Source organism: Semicossyphus pulcher, unplaced genomic scaffold (assembly GCF_022749685.1).
Source record: "Semicossyphus pulcher isolate SPU_LCO1_2020_fin unplaced genomic scaffold, fSemPul1.0.p SCAF_9, whole genome shotgun sequence".
Classification (NCBI taxonomy): domain Eukaryota; kingdom Metazoa; phylum Chordata; class Actinopteri; order Labriformes; family Labridae; genus Semicossyphus; species Semicossyphus pulcher.
The window spans coordinates 27,480,758-27,493,610 of record NW_027211770.1 but is presented as its reverse complement, the minus strand read 5'-3'; the positions used below and the strand labels follow the sequence as shown (position 1 = coordinate 27,493,610).

The 12,853-nt window shown below is 43.4% G+C and overlaps 1 protein-coding gene across 1 annotated transcript in view; it reads left to right on the top strand.

Moving 5' to 3' along the window:
* The first annotated feature begins 270 nt into the window (after positions 1-270).
* Positions 271-12,853, top strand: part of LOC138584648 (raftlin) — a 136,650-nt gene continuing 124,067 nt past the window's right edge. Inside the window, exon 1 of the mRNA XM_069656933.1 lies at positions 271-807. The gene's annotated coding sequence lies outside the window, so the exon portion shown is untranslated. The remainder of the gene's footprint in view (positions 808-12,853) is intronic.

Here is a 12,853-nt window from a genome sequence, read left to right as displayed (position 1 = left end):
TGTGTGTTGACTATGTGGCACGTCATTATCCTGCTTTCTTTCTACTTCTCTCAAACTAACTATTGATTCCTATTTCTGTCCTCCCATCTTTCTTTAGTGCTTCACTCCCTAAACAACACCCACCAACCTTTTCCTCCTCCTCTCTCTCCTCCCTCTCTCTAACTCTGGTATTTCCCAAGTCAAGCCCCCTCCTCCCCTCCTTCCTCTCCCCCTCCTCTCCCTTTAGATGGATTCTTCAGTCAGCCGAGTGGAACTGGTGCGGCTGCTGGAGAGATAGGCAGAGAGGCGGAGAGGGCTGTGCTGAGCAGACGCTGGGTCGGAGCGCTCAGTTTGCCTCAGACAATCACAGAGAGAGACACAGGAAAGAGACGGAGAGAGAGAACAACAGTGAAAAGAGAGAAAGAGAGGGAGAGACAGGGGAGGGAGGTAAATATGTGACAGGATGTGGTTTCCCTGAGCTTGCAGAACATCGGCACAGGCATACTTTGAGCATGACCTAAACACACCGAGCTTACAAGTGTGTTCGAGCCCCGTTAGGTGGTGAAGTGGAGAAGACGAAGCAAACCGCTGGAGCTGCTGCTGCTGTTTCAGTCGAGCTGACGGACGCTCTGCAGGAGGATTGTGTTTCCTTTAATCCAGCCAGCTCCAAGGCAACCTCAGCCAGCTTATCAGGACAGGATCTGAACCTCCATCCTCTCTTTGTGCCGGTCTTCTTTCCGAGTAGAATGCGTTTGCCTGCTGGGAGCTCTGGTCCAGTTGCTGCCTTTGCATCCAAGCAGTGAACTTTTCAACCATATTTTAAAACAGGTAAGTTTGCTTCCGGTTTCTGTTTAATCCTCTCAACACGTGCATGAATTTTAACTCATGTCTTACTGTACTTACACTTGATTGTCTAGCCGGCTGATACTGTAAACTTGGACTGAACAGTGGCAAATGTTTACCTCAGAGAGTTGATTCCTCAGTCGATGCCGCAAGCCACAAGTTTGGCTTCTGAGTGGTGCGTTAAACAAGAAGCTCTTAATCCGCTGCTACCACACGCACATGTTCCCACATTGAAACGCGCACACACACATACTCAGGCTATTCATCATGCACATCAATAGGTCTGGTTGTTTTGAAGTCACATGCGTGATGGATGGTACAAAACAGGGCTGGGAAATGCCAAATATGTCTACCTGGATCCAATCACACGCCGAGCCCTGACCGTGATTCAAGATGTGCCCGGCGTACAGTAACACCCCACTCCTGCTCGTAAGGGGAGGCACAGGGGAGTGTGTGATTTGTGAGCTACTGTACTCTAAGGATGATGGGTAAAAGTGTGTTTCCCTCTGGGTTTTTTTTTATATAGCATGCGAGCTGATCGCTCCGTGTCTGTCTGTACAAGCGAATGTTTACATGCCTACAATATGTTCTCCAGTTACAAGCTCATCCAGGCGTGTGTGCGTGTGAGAGGAGGAGGTTTAAAGGGAAAAACAAGTTGAACGATGGCAGGAGGTGAAGGAAGGGCGGGGGGATGTCAGGGAAGAGGAAGACAGGGGCATGAGAGAGAGGAAGTGTGTGTGTATGTGTGTGTGTAAGAGAGAGAGAAAGTGAGTGAGAGAGCTCCGTCTGACCGAGCTGCTGTTAATTAGTTCCAGCTGGTGAGATGTGGAGCGTCGGGCTGCGTTCACTCTATACGGTGTTTGGTGGGTCAGGAGTTCTCTCTGTCTCAGGATGTCTGTCTCACACGCACACGCACATATGCACACATGCACGGACATGCATGGAAAACATTAACTGATAAATACAGAAACATTAAAAAACAATCAACCAAAAGGCGTGCAACATATGGGCAGCAATCACAAAGACTGAAACATGACACACGCACACACACACACACACACACACACACACACACATGAAGCAGAAACACAAATATGAAAAGACACTAAAAAATTAAGTGCACATGTATTTATATGAACATATTAAACAAGGACACAACAGATGGTAGACGTATGACATACAAAATGACACACAGATAAACACACCCACCTTTACAGACTGCATACACACTACTCACAAACACACACACACACACACACACACACAGATGTGCTCAGAGAAAAATGCCATGTGCTCTGTGTCAAGTGTGTACATCAAAGGGTAAATTATTCGTGCAACATCCAGTGAACACGTGAACATGCAGTCATGCTGCACATGCACATGACATGGACACATAAACACAAGACACATGTAAAACACACACACACACACACACACACACACACACACACACACACACACACACGCAAACGCACAAAAAAAAGCCCATATGGCTGCATCACACACTGACCGCTCCGCTGCACGGCTGTTGGAAATGTGGAAGTGATTGTGGTTTGGTCTTCACCACGTTAAAATGTCCTTTTCGAAAACTGAATCATTATGGAGGTCAAAAGGTGAAGAGGCCGTTACCTTAAAGGGTTAATTCTCTCAAATATGAAATAACACTTTTTCTGTCTTACTTCACTAATGATATGTAACCATGCAGAATGGTTTCATTTCTCAGTTTGAGATACTCATCTCTGTGCTTCCAGCATCACAACACCATACAACAGGGGTACTAGTGACATTTTATTATGTACAACCTTCTACAAGTGTGTCTACAAAAACAAGTATTGATGGTTTTGCACGGTGTGAAAACATACAGTGGCAATGCATAGACGCTAATTTGCAAACACGTTATTTATGTAATTTGCTTATTTGTGCAAGATTTGCAGACATCACGCAGGCCTATCAGCGCTGAGATTGCACCAAAATGGTCGATCCAAACCCCCATAAAAAAAACAATCATCCAAAAGTTTTTTGGACGTCTCCTCTTGCAGACAGACCCGACAAAGAATACATTTGTACTTTTTTCAAATCCGCATTATGATGTAGTTATTTTCCATCCTTCGAGCCATTTATTGCCTTTAAATTGCAGCATTTTTTAAATATATTTTGGTTCATTCTGCTCTTGTAAGCTTGCCGATGTATGCAAAAAAAACAGTTAAACTGACACTCTCTGGAGACAGGTGGCCTGACCCGCTGCGGCTGAAACAAAACTCAGTCGGTTTCCATTTGAGAAATCCCCTTGCTGAGATGAGTAGAGCCTGATCTCGAGAGCAGGCCATGTAACAAAACTGGTCAGCCTCTTGTAGATGGAAGCGGCAGTAAAGTTAATCCAGACACAGTCTAAAGAGAAGGAGGTGATTGTCCAAACTGTGTGCAGGGTGATGTTAATGACCAGCTCCAGTCATGTTTTAAGACATTTAAAATGTTTTTTTCTGCAAAATATCTTGTAAAAATCCTCCCAAGGCATCCCCTCCCTCATTAAGAATTCTCCAATCTCCATAGGCCCCGCCCACTATGCAAATTTCCAACCGTCCCTCTGTTGCGAAAACAAAACACGTCTCCGCCGTCGTTTAGTGGCAACTTGTTGAAACTTAGCTGGCTTGAAATGTGGTAATTAGCAGTAGTAATGTTAACGTTAGTAGTCATTAGTAAGAAAATTCGGATGACAGTTACAGCTGGCTCGAGCATTGCCGAAGTGGTTACCACTGGTTACACATAGCGTCACCACGTCCATTAACGCGATTGGCTCCTTAGGTTTGTGACGTCTCAAACCTGCTAATCTGAAAACGTGTTGTTCAGCCTGTCCTTGGTACGCTGCAGTTTAAAAGCAGACAGGCCCAGCCATGGAGATGATGTTGTCCCTGATGTGTCTTGTAGCACATGAAGAACACCACATGGAGATGTTTACAAGGTTAAACACTTGATTTTCACTGGAGGGGGTCTTTAAGAACCCACTTTGGTTTTCTTACATATCTTGAAGGGAGAATATTTGCAGGTTGTATTAAAAAGTCAGACACGGATGATCCTGCAATCAAACTTGAGCGAGTAACACACGGTTGGCTAAAGTTGGTTTCACTTCTGGTCTGAACACACCTGACAGTATGACGGCCTTTACGTTAGCTCTATAGCTATATAGATCAATCATAAGAATCATAGAAACAATGTGTGGGTGGTCAGCTCATGAAAACTGTCTAGCTACTGATTTTTTTCCTGCATGACGTTGCTGTGTTCTTGCTCCAGTGGACCTTTCAACCACTTGACCTTTCATATATATCAGCACTAAAATCCTTTAATGAAAAAGTTATTAAAGAATAAGTTCAGAGTTTTGCAAGTGCATCCTTATACAACACTCCCGTATGTAATCCTCCTGACCATCCTGGCACATGCACAGTGCTCGCCTGAGTAAAAATGTACTCCCTTCTACTCAGAACAACGAGTGTAAGTTCAGCCGAACAGATGATGTGAGGCTGCAGCAGTCTGAGTTCAACTCCTCCAAAATAAAAGTCTTTTTAGTCTGAAATTCTTTTTGTCTCGTTGTCAGTGCTTCTGGCTCGAGCTGCAGCGGAGGAGCTGTAAGAGAAGAAGAGAATTCTGCACTATAAAGACTGAAACTTTGACAGATACCCACTTGATTGGGGTTAAACAGACTTCTGCAGTGTTTTTTAGATCTTTCTTTGTAGGCAGGAAGGAATCACATGAGGAGGAGCGATTACAACTCTTTCAAAGCCTGTTCATATGGGCAAGTATTGTATTAATTGAATTATATGCGGATCTACCCTTTAATGTGGACCTTTATCATACAAAAGCAGACTTGATGTATTGTTGTAAAGACCTTTTAGGGATGATTTACTCACATGTAGAGTTGCAAATGACTTCCAAACCCTGCAGTGACGGCTTATTAGGAAGAGAAAAACTAACGACTTATTAATGACTTTATTAACATTTGTTCTGCAGGATTGATGTTTTTGTTGAGAATGTTAGATCCATTAACCTTTATTAATGCATGCCATTGTTTATGACTGCAGATTAATGGGCCTTTATTGACGACTTATTAGCATTTAATGAGGATATTTCAAACTGCAGGCGCACAGAAATAGATGCATTTCACAAAACCACAGGAGGAGAGTTAGAAAGTGTTTGTTCGTTGGGTGTACCGGCCCTTTAAGGGACTACTTTCTTGACACAAACATGTGTAACTTGTAGTAAGAGTCATGGTGTTCTTCAGATGTTCCTCATTCACTCTCAGCCGCCAGTTTGTTTTTCGTGTTGATTTCCTTTCGCTCCAGTCTTTTAGCAAACATGTATTTTAATCAACTTACGTTTGCTATCTGATCCCGGCACAGTCGATCCCCCTGTGTGGTGTGAAATTTGATTAAGGTAATTGGCAAGCGTCGGCGTGTGTGTAAACCATAATGTGCACTCGTCTCCGCTCGGTACATATAGACAAACACCCGCAGGCAGACACAACAAAGCGCCGGAACATTCTACACTCACATTAATGTCGGGTACATCTAATTGAAAGTATTTTTAACCCATCTTAATTTAATTCTTCTCTCGTTTCATGCCGCGCTTGTTGACGCCAGAGATAAACTCACACCAGCTTCAGATTTGAGACATGAGGAAATATAAACACAAGAGAGATTTATTCCAAAATAAGACGCCTACTCCTACAAAATAAAAGAAAACTATCTGACAGAGTTGTCTATATTTTGGAGATAATACTTAATTACAGGTATTTTTTTGTGCTTTGGTGCATTTTTGACAGAAGTCTGGTTTCATTTGTCGCACAGAAATCAGATCTGGCACCCTTTTTGGCAGTAATATAAACTCTGGGCAGTAAACACGGCTGAATGACACTCTGGTAGATAAGGTGTGAGTTTTGCCGTTCTCATGACAGCGTGTCATCTTGATTGCGGCCTCAGCCGTGAGTCTCGCATCTTTTCCCTGCGAAATGTTCCCTTACAAGATCTCGGGCAGAGATTATTCTTCCCTGGCTCCCCTGCCAGGTGACAGCGATCGCGCTTTTTGAGGATGCTTATATATTCGAGCCTCTGGCGTTGCCCTAGACCTGAGACGGCGTATTAGGATGAATCCTCCAGGCAAGACGGGAAACAAAAGAGCCAGTATTCCAGTATTCTGACGCTCGTGTTGTAGTTTAGCTCGACCTGAAGAGAAGAAGAATGCTCTCTTGATATTTCTATAAGGCAAATTGACTCCTTTTGTAATGGGTGGTCAAGAAAATTGCAGCCGTATTGATTGGGTAATGTTCAACACGGACATGTCGATAGGGTGTCTGAAAACCTAAGAAGTCTGCCTCGGCTGGCTTTAATAAAAAATGACCCGCCTGGAGCGAGTTGACAGAAAGCAATGAGTCACTCACGGGAAATCTCTTCAAACTCTTCTGTGTTTAAGAGAAAAAGAGGGCAACCGAAGAATTTTAGAGTCTATTTTTTCTCTCTCTTATAAGGAAATGACAAACAAATTCCCCTTTCAGACGCGTTCCTTCGGCTGCAGCCTGAAAACAAGCGGCGTTCTGTTTGTGCAGGTTGAGATAATGTTTTGCTTTATACTTGTGAGAACTGTACAAATCCCAGCTTGGATAGATTATGCATAACAAATCATGCTCACGACTGTCACAGACGTGCAGAGAGGACGGGAGAGGAGAGGAACGGGAGGACACGAGCGTTTGCTCCTGCACATGTAGGAGAGGGAAGAAGAGGAGGAGGGGAGAGAGGGAGCCCTCGTGATGAAGAGGGTGAGAGCTGAGCTGAAAAGAAAGAGAGAAACTGAGAATGAAAGAGAGAGACGTTGAGAAAGATTGGTGCCTATTATTCTCCAGAGAAGGGAATAGTCATAGAGGGGCTGGTTCCCATGGCAATAGCTACCTCGATGTGTGTAAGCGTGGACGGAGCGCATTCGGGCCTTGAGACTGTACGGAGACGAGGTTGGAGGAGGCCATGGCGAACCGCGGAGCCACCCGGAGCCTTGAAACGACGGACACTCTCAGACAGACTCTATTGTTTACTGGCCCGTTCTCTCCGCCTCACTCATAACCCTCATCTTCGCTCTTTTTTTCCCTCCTCCCGCATGCTCGCCATTATGCATCGTCCTTGGGCATTCAAAGCAAATATAACAAAATTCAGTGAGTTGAAAAAAGCAATTCCACATTGGGCACCCATGGCCTCCTCGTCGGGAGGGAGTTTAAGATGTGGAGACAGAGGCCTCTTACAGTATCGCACACTCACTCACAACTCTTACACCTTTGTGAGAGGAGTTTCTTACTGTTAATTGGCTATTTGAGAATTTTATGGCTTAAAATAATAATAATAAACTCCTATTATAAATATTAGAGTACTGTATATTACACATATTCCCCTTGGTGGTAAACAACGTACGTGTTTTGCATGTTTTCTCATTCGTCATTGTTTCTATCATATCTTACAAAAAGTTATGCACAATCTTTTGTGTTATTCCAGGAATGGCCGACACATTCTCATCCCTATCGTAGTCAGATAATGACGCCATGTCTGGCATTGGCACCTCATCAAAACACACAAGGTAGCATCTGTTTCAAGGGTTTCAAACATTTAGCATCTCTTCGAGGCAGCATCTGTCTCAGGTCCCCTTCAGCATCTGTTTTAAGACCTGTTTTCCTCCTTTCTAACTTGTGGTTAACATGACACTGTTTGGTTAGGCTTTCAGCACAATATCTGTATGGTTAGGTCTCAACCAATCTTGGATCCCGTCGGCTGTAGTCTGACGATGATGTGGCCTCTGGGGACAACGGTGAACACGCCGGGCGTGTAGCCAGCAGTTAGCGATGAACAACTTCCTTTTCCGCGTGCTGCATTGTTCGCAGAAAAAGAACCAGTTTTTTTTGTGATTTACTTTAATTAACGAGTCCTGTTTTTCAACATCACGATGCAGATTTTTAAGAAGTAAAAATTCAAGCTTTGTCAGGTCAGTCCTCAAAGGGAGAAGGAAACTACTTTTAAAATGGTCGTTTGTTGAACGGAGGTCGGATCCATCATTTCTGATGCATTCGAGGAAGTCGGGAAATCTGAACTCTGAACAGCTTTGGTGACACGGCGTCAGGGAGTTTATCTCAGGTTGAATTTTAGATCTAGAACAGATTGTTAGCTGTTAGCATGCAGACGTCTGTTTATAGAGATTAATAAGAAGCTAAATCATCATCAGATGAAGCTGATGGGAGCCCGGATGTCTGTACGGCGCGTTACGCTCCACCTGCTTTTGCTCTCCACAAGGACTGTTTTTCCTGCATATGCTGCAGCCTGCTGATACGTGATTGGTCAATATTACTCGGACTACGAGCATACTACAAACGGACACCAGAACATTTGCCATCCCTAAAGTCCACGTCCCTGCCTAGAGATTACGTCTCAGCTTTAACACTTCTTATTTTTCATAGTTAAAACAATATCTCACAGTTGACTTTGAACTCAAACCCAGTCGTTGCACTTTATTTGCTATATTGCCCTTTTTATACGTCACCAGACACACTACATGCTTGAAGGTTAGAGCAGTTGTTCTGGTTGGTCATGTTGCTGCAGATGGGTCCAAATTGGCCCAGGCTTACATGGCTTATATTATATTTAATTGCACTACTTGTACTTGTGTAAGTACGATCAGTGAATGAGAACAGCCTGATTTATGAGCGCCGGGCGGCTCTGTTAAAAACAGAATCACATCAAATATGAGTTTTAACCTTCCCTGCAGGGGCTCACTGTTGTTATCACAATATTGATACTAAATCTTATGTTTTAAACATCACGTTTTAGCCCCCTGCATGTTAAACGATGCCTCCGGGAAGTTTTCTCCGTTGTGGCAGATTGACAGATGTACTCAGCTCAGATTCACTACAGTTAATGGATTCCAACAGCGACCCAGTTTCATGGTGAAAATATGTGTAAAAGCATCCGGAGGAGCTTTTTAAGCCACTCATGCAGCACTTCTCCTCTGTCCTCCGTCCATGTATTCCTGCTATTATTCAACGAGCAATATTTCAACCAAAATATGCCAAATTTGCCTAAACACAGAGTTTATGTTTACTCGCCTGTAGCTAGGTTAGCTTTTAATGTGTGACACTCACAAAGAGTGTAAGCAGGTGTAAAGAAAAAAAGTGAACAGCTAACTGTGGTGTGTGTTCAGCCATATGGGTACAACCCATCTTTCAAGCCTGCAGGGCTGCATGTTAAAATCATTTTGAATAAAGGCTCCATGTACAGTCCATGTAGCTACACACTGCAGCTTCCTCTCTTAAACAGCTGCATTATCTCTAAAGGTTACAGCACTAACATCCTGCCTCACTGCCCATTGTCTTTATTCTCCCTCTTGAGTCGCTCTGTTTCCATCCTCTCTGTCCCTGCAAGGTGAGGATGCAAAGTGGTAAGGACAGAAGAAGAAGGAAGAAAGAAAAGGAAGAATGGGGGGTTTCCAAATGGAGTTATTGGCTGAAGTTCAGAGGGTTAGTAAAGCATTATTTGACTGGACATGAGGCTGTTGGACTCATAATAAAGGGCTTGTAAGTGCTTGTTTGAGAGAAACAACTCATGAGCAGATCTATTGTTAAAGTCTGGGTAAACTTGTGCAGCTGGTGCCGTTACACCTCGCCTGTTTTGGTTCAGTTCAGTTGAACTTTGGTTAGTTTCCTGGTTTTGTTTGCTTCATTGAGGCTGGTGTTTGGTTTGTGTGTGGTGTGAATGCAAAGCAGAGCACCCACACAACATCAGGACAGTAGATCTGTGATTGTGACACGTGATGTGTCATCACGTGTAACCATTGTAACAGATGCTTGTTGGCATATTCTCTTACAAGATGTTGGCAGGAGACACAATGTGAAATGCACTCTTCTGTTTCTAAGTGACAAACCTTATTCATCTTACGCTGACCGTCCTCTCTTGATTTTTCCATCACCAGTTTTGTCTGTTGACCTCGAGCTGCTGGCTGCAGTGGATACAACCCAAAAGTGTGGTCTTGATTGTTACGCACATGTTTGAAAGTTGGGAACATAAGTCCATCTTTTAGAGGAGGTCTGATGCCAACCACATCCATCACAGATATCAGATAAAAACACAACCCTTAGTGCAAAGTTACAGTCTGCTTTAACTAGCATACAGCTAGCGCAACTAGCTCATGTTGCAGCAGCTGTTTCCAGATCTCTGATTTATCTACATTAAAATTTCCTAATACTATATTATCAGTAGTCTATTTCCTCCATCAAAGAGTTTTGTGTCTGCAGTAACGTATGTTCGTTAGCTAAAACGTATGGACAAATTTTCATGGGCCAAAGATGACCCAATCAAATTTTGGACCAGGTCAGGACGCGACTCGTAAACAAATAATTACATCGACCAACATTGGTGTCTAAATAACAGCCGATCGGACTCACAATCTTTGTCTTTCTTGTACAGCAACAACTGCTTTTATAACATCTGCCATGTCCATGATGTTCTTTCAGTCCAAGATATATTTGTAGTGCTAGAGTCGGTCGTCGCTCAATCGGAACATTGGGGGTTTGATTCTTGACTGCTACAGATTACATGTCAAAGTGTCATTGGGCAAAACGTTGAACCCCAAATTGCTCCCAAAGGCGTAGTTATCGGTGTATGAATAGAGCTAGTTCCTGATTGGAAATTGGCACTTTGCATAGTAGCCTTTGAATGTGTGTGTGAATGGGTGAATGTGACCTGTGGTGTAATCAGAAGGCTAGAAATGTGCCATATAAGTACAGTCCATTTACCACTCTACTTGTGCAGGATGATAAAGTGTCTTTTCACAAAGTATGTGAAACATTTCTGTTTGACGTAGAGAGCAACTGAACAGCTGAGATGATTGCGCCGCTGTGTTCTCTGAGTGTCTTGTTAGGAATTAGGAATTACACAATCGTAAACCCATGCCACAACCACAATCAGACAACTTGTGTCATGATACAATATTGTCATGAAAACATGGTAAAACATAAACACAACCGAGACTATTACAACAGTGAGATAAGCAGCTGTTCTCAGGGCTGTGTGGGAGAACGGATCTAATTAGTGTCGCTATGTAAATCGTGGTCAGACTGCTGTAGTGGAAAGTCTCTCACTTTCTTCCAGCTCTCAGTCCCTCGCGCTGAACATGTATGTTATAAAACTGGTCAGATGTTTGCTTGAATGTAAACCCAAAGAGATCTAATCCTAACGCTCCTCTGGAGAAACAGGACGTTAAATCGTCAATCTTTTGCTTTCCTGAAACTTATAAGGTGAGTTGACCTATGACCCTCCTTTTCGGTAGAAACAGGTCATGTTACTTCTGTGTTTCTGTTTTTGTTAATGGCTTTTCCAATGCCAAAAAGACAGCCACAGGATGTTGCATGTCACTAAAACTTTCAGCCAGCAATCAACGACCCCTGCTGCTGTACTTCCTGTGAGGTCAGTCTCGTCCCCTCGTCTACATGATGGTTTCACTGTAACCACTCTGCCTCAGAGAGCCCTCCAGGCTACTCCTCACAATAAACTCCGGATGATAGCGCCGGACCGACAGTACCCACCACAAAACACAGCTCAGCGCTCCACTTTACTTGTCAGATTAAAAAGATCAAAAGTCAGAAAAAGAGGGTGAGGGAGATAAAGCGGGAGGGCGAGGGGGGAGAGAGCGGGCTTTAAAGGGAGACTACATGGAGAAGAACACAAGAACACAGTGTCCTAATTAATGTCTTCCTACATTAATCCACTCTGAAGCTTCCCATGCTGCTGGGTTTGATCTCAGCAACGTTGCTATCAAAGGCTTGTAACACGGGCTTGTAATACGGGGGAGATCTCTCAGACAGCATTAAGGATACTTATTCAGCGCGGTTTCTTCTTGTTCCTGACGCTGTGATGTCTCAGAGTGCAGGTGGGATTCTTGTACATTATTTTCAGTGACGCACGACTGTAAAGGTCCAATTGATCCCTAGAGCGGTGGCACAATTTAAATCTTCCCCGCTCAGTATTTTCTCATTTCAACAATGGAACAAACTTCTGTGAACAATATCGCTTGTAACTCACAAATAAGTCTGTTACTCTTCTTGGATTTTTAGCCTATTTTAGCTTTTGTTTCTTGGGTCTTACTACCTGAAAATTCTGCTCTCGTTTCAAAGAAAACTCTTAGAAACTCATGTAGGTGTAAAGGTCTAGTTCAGTCACTTATTTGTGGAGGCAGGTACCGGCAAACACTTCTGTTTCTGTTCATCCGTCGGGGTGAAATGAAAAATGTAATTTTAATCCTTTAAGATCACATCCCCGGTAATATTGTGCATCTATTTGACAATATAGGCCAAAAAAAAATACAGAAAATCAATTTCATCGTATTCTTATATCAAAATATTTTTTTCTTCCTGTAAAATATCACGTGTGCTTACGTAAGCTACCACCAACCAATTTTAACCAATAATATCATGACATCCACCTGTCAATCAATCTGCAACATTTAGCCGCAGAGCACCAAGAACGCTCGGTCAGTTAGCCAGCTACTGCGCTGTGGAGAACGTCTGTCTACGCCCACTTCTCAACGATCAAATCAAATCCCTCTAATGATATGTCCCGCCTGCACGTCCTGTTTCACTCGGAAATACGTCACGATACGGAAGCTAGATACTCTCGAAATGCCGTTTCAGCTCGAATTTAAAGCATGTGTGCACAAAGGCACGTGTGCATACAATGGTTTTCTATTTGTATATATTGGCGTTGTGGCTCATTCTGTTGGAGACATCTGCTAGCCACATGCTAATGCGTACAACAGTAGGGTGGTCATAAGTGAGAGTTTATGTCAACACTATTATTGATGTCCCTACAACGACAGTATCATATGCTCATGTTTGTTGTCAAGTAACACACTAGCTAGCAGTTTAACTTCTAGGTTGAGGCCTACAGAGTCATACGGTATGCTATCAGCCTAAGCACCAGTGGGGCTGTGGTAGAGTGGTAGAGTCGTCTCCCAATCGGAA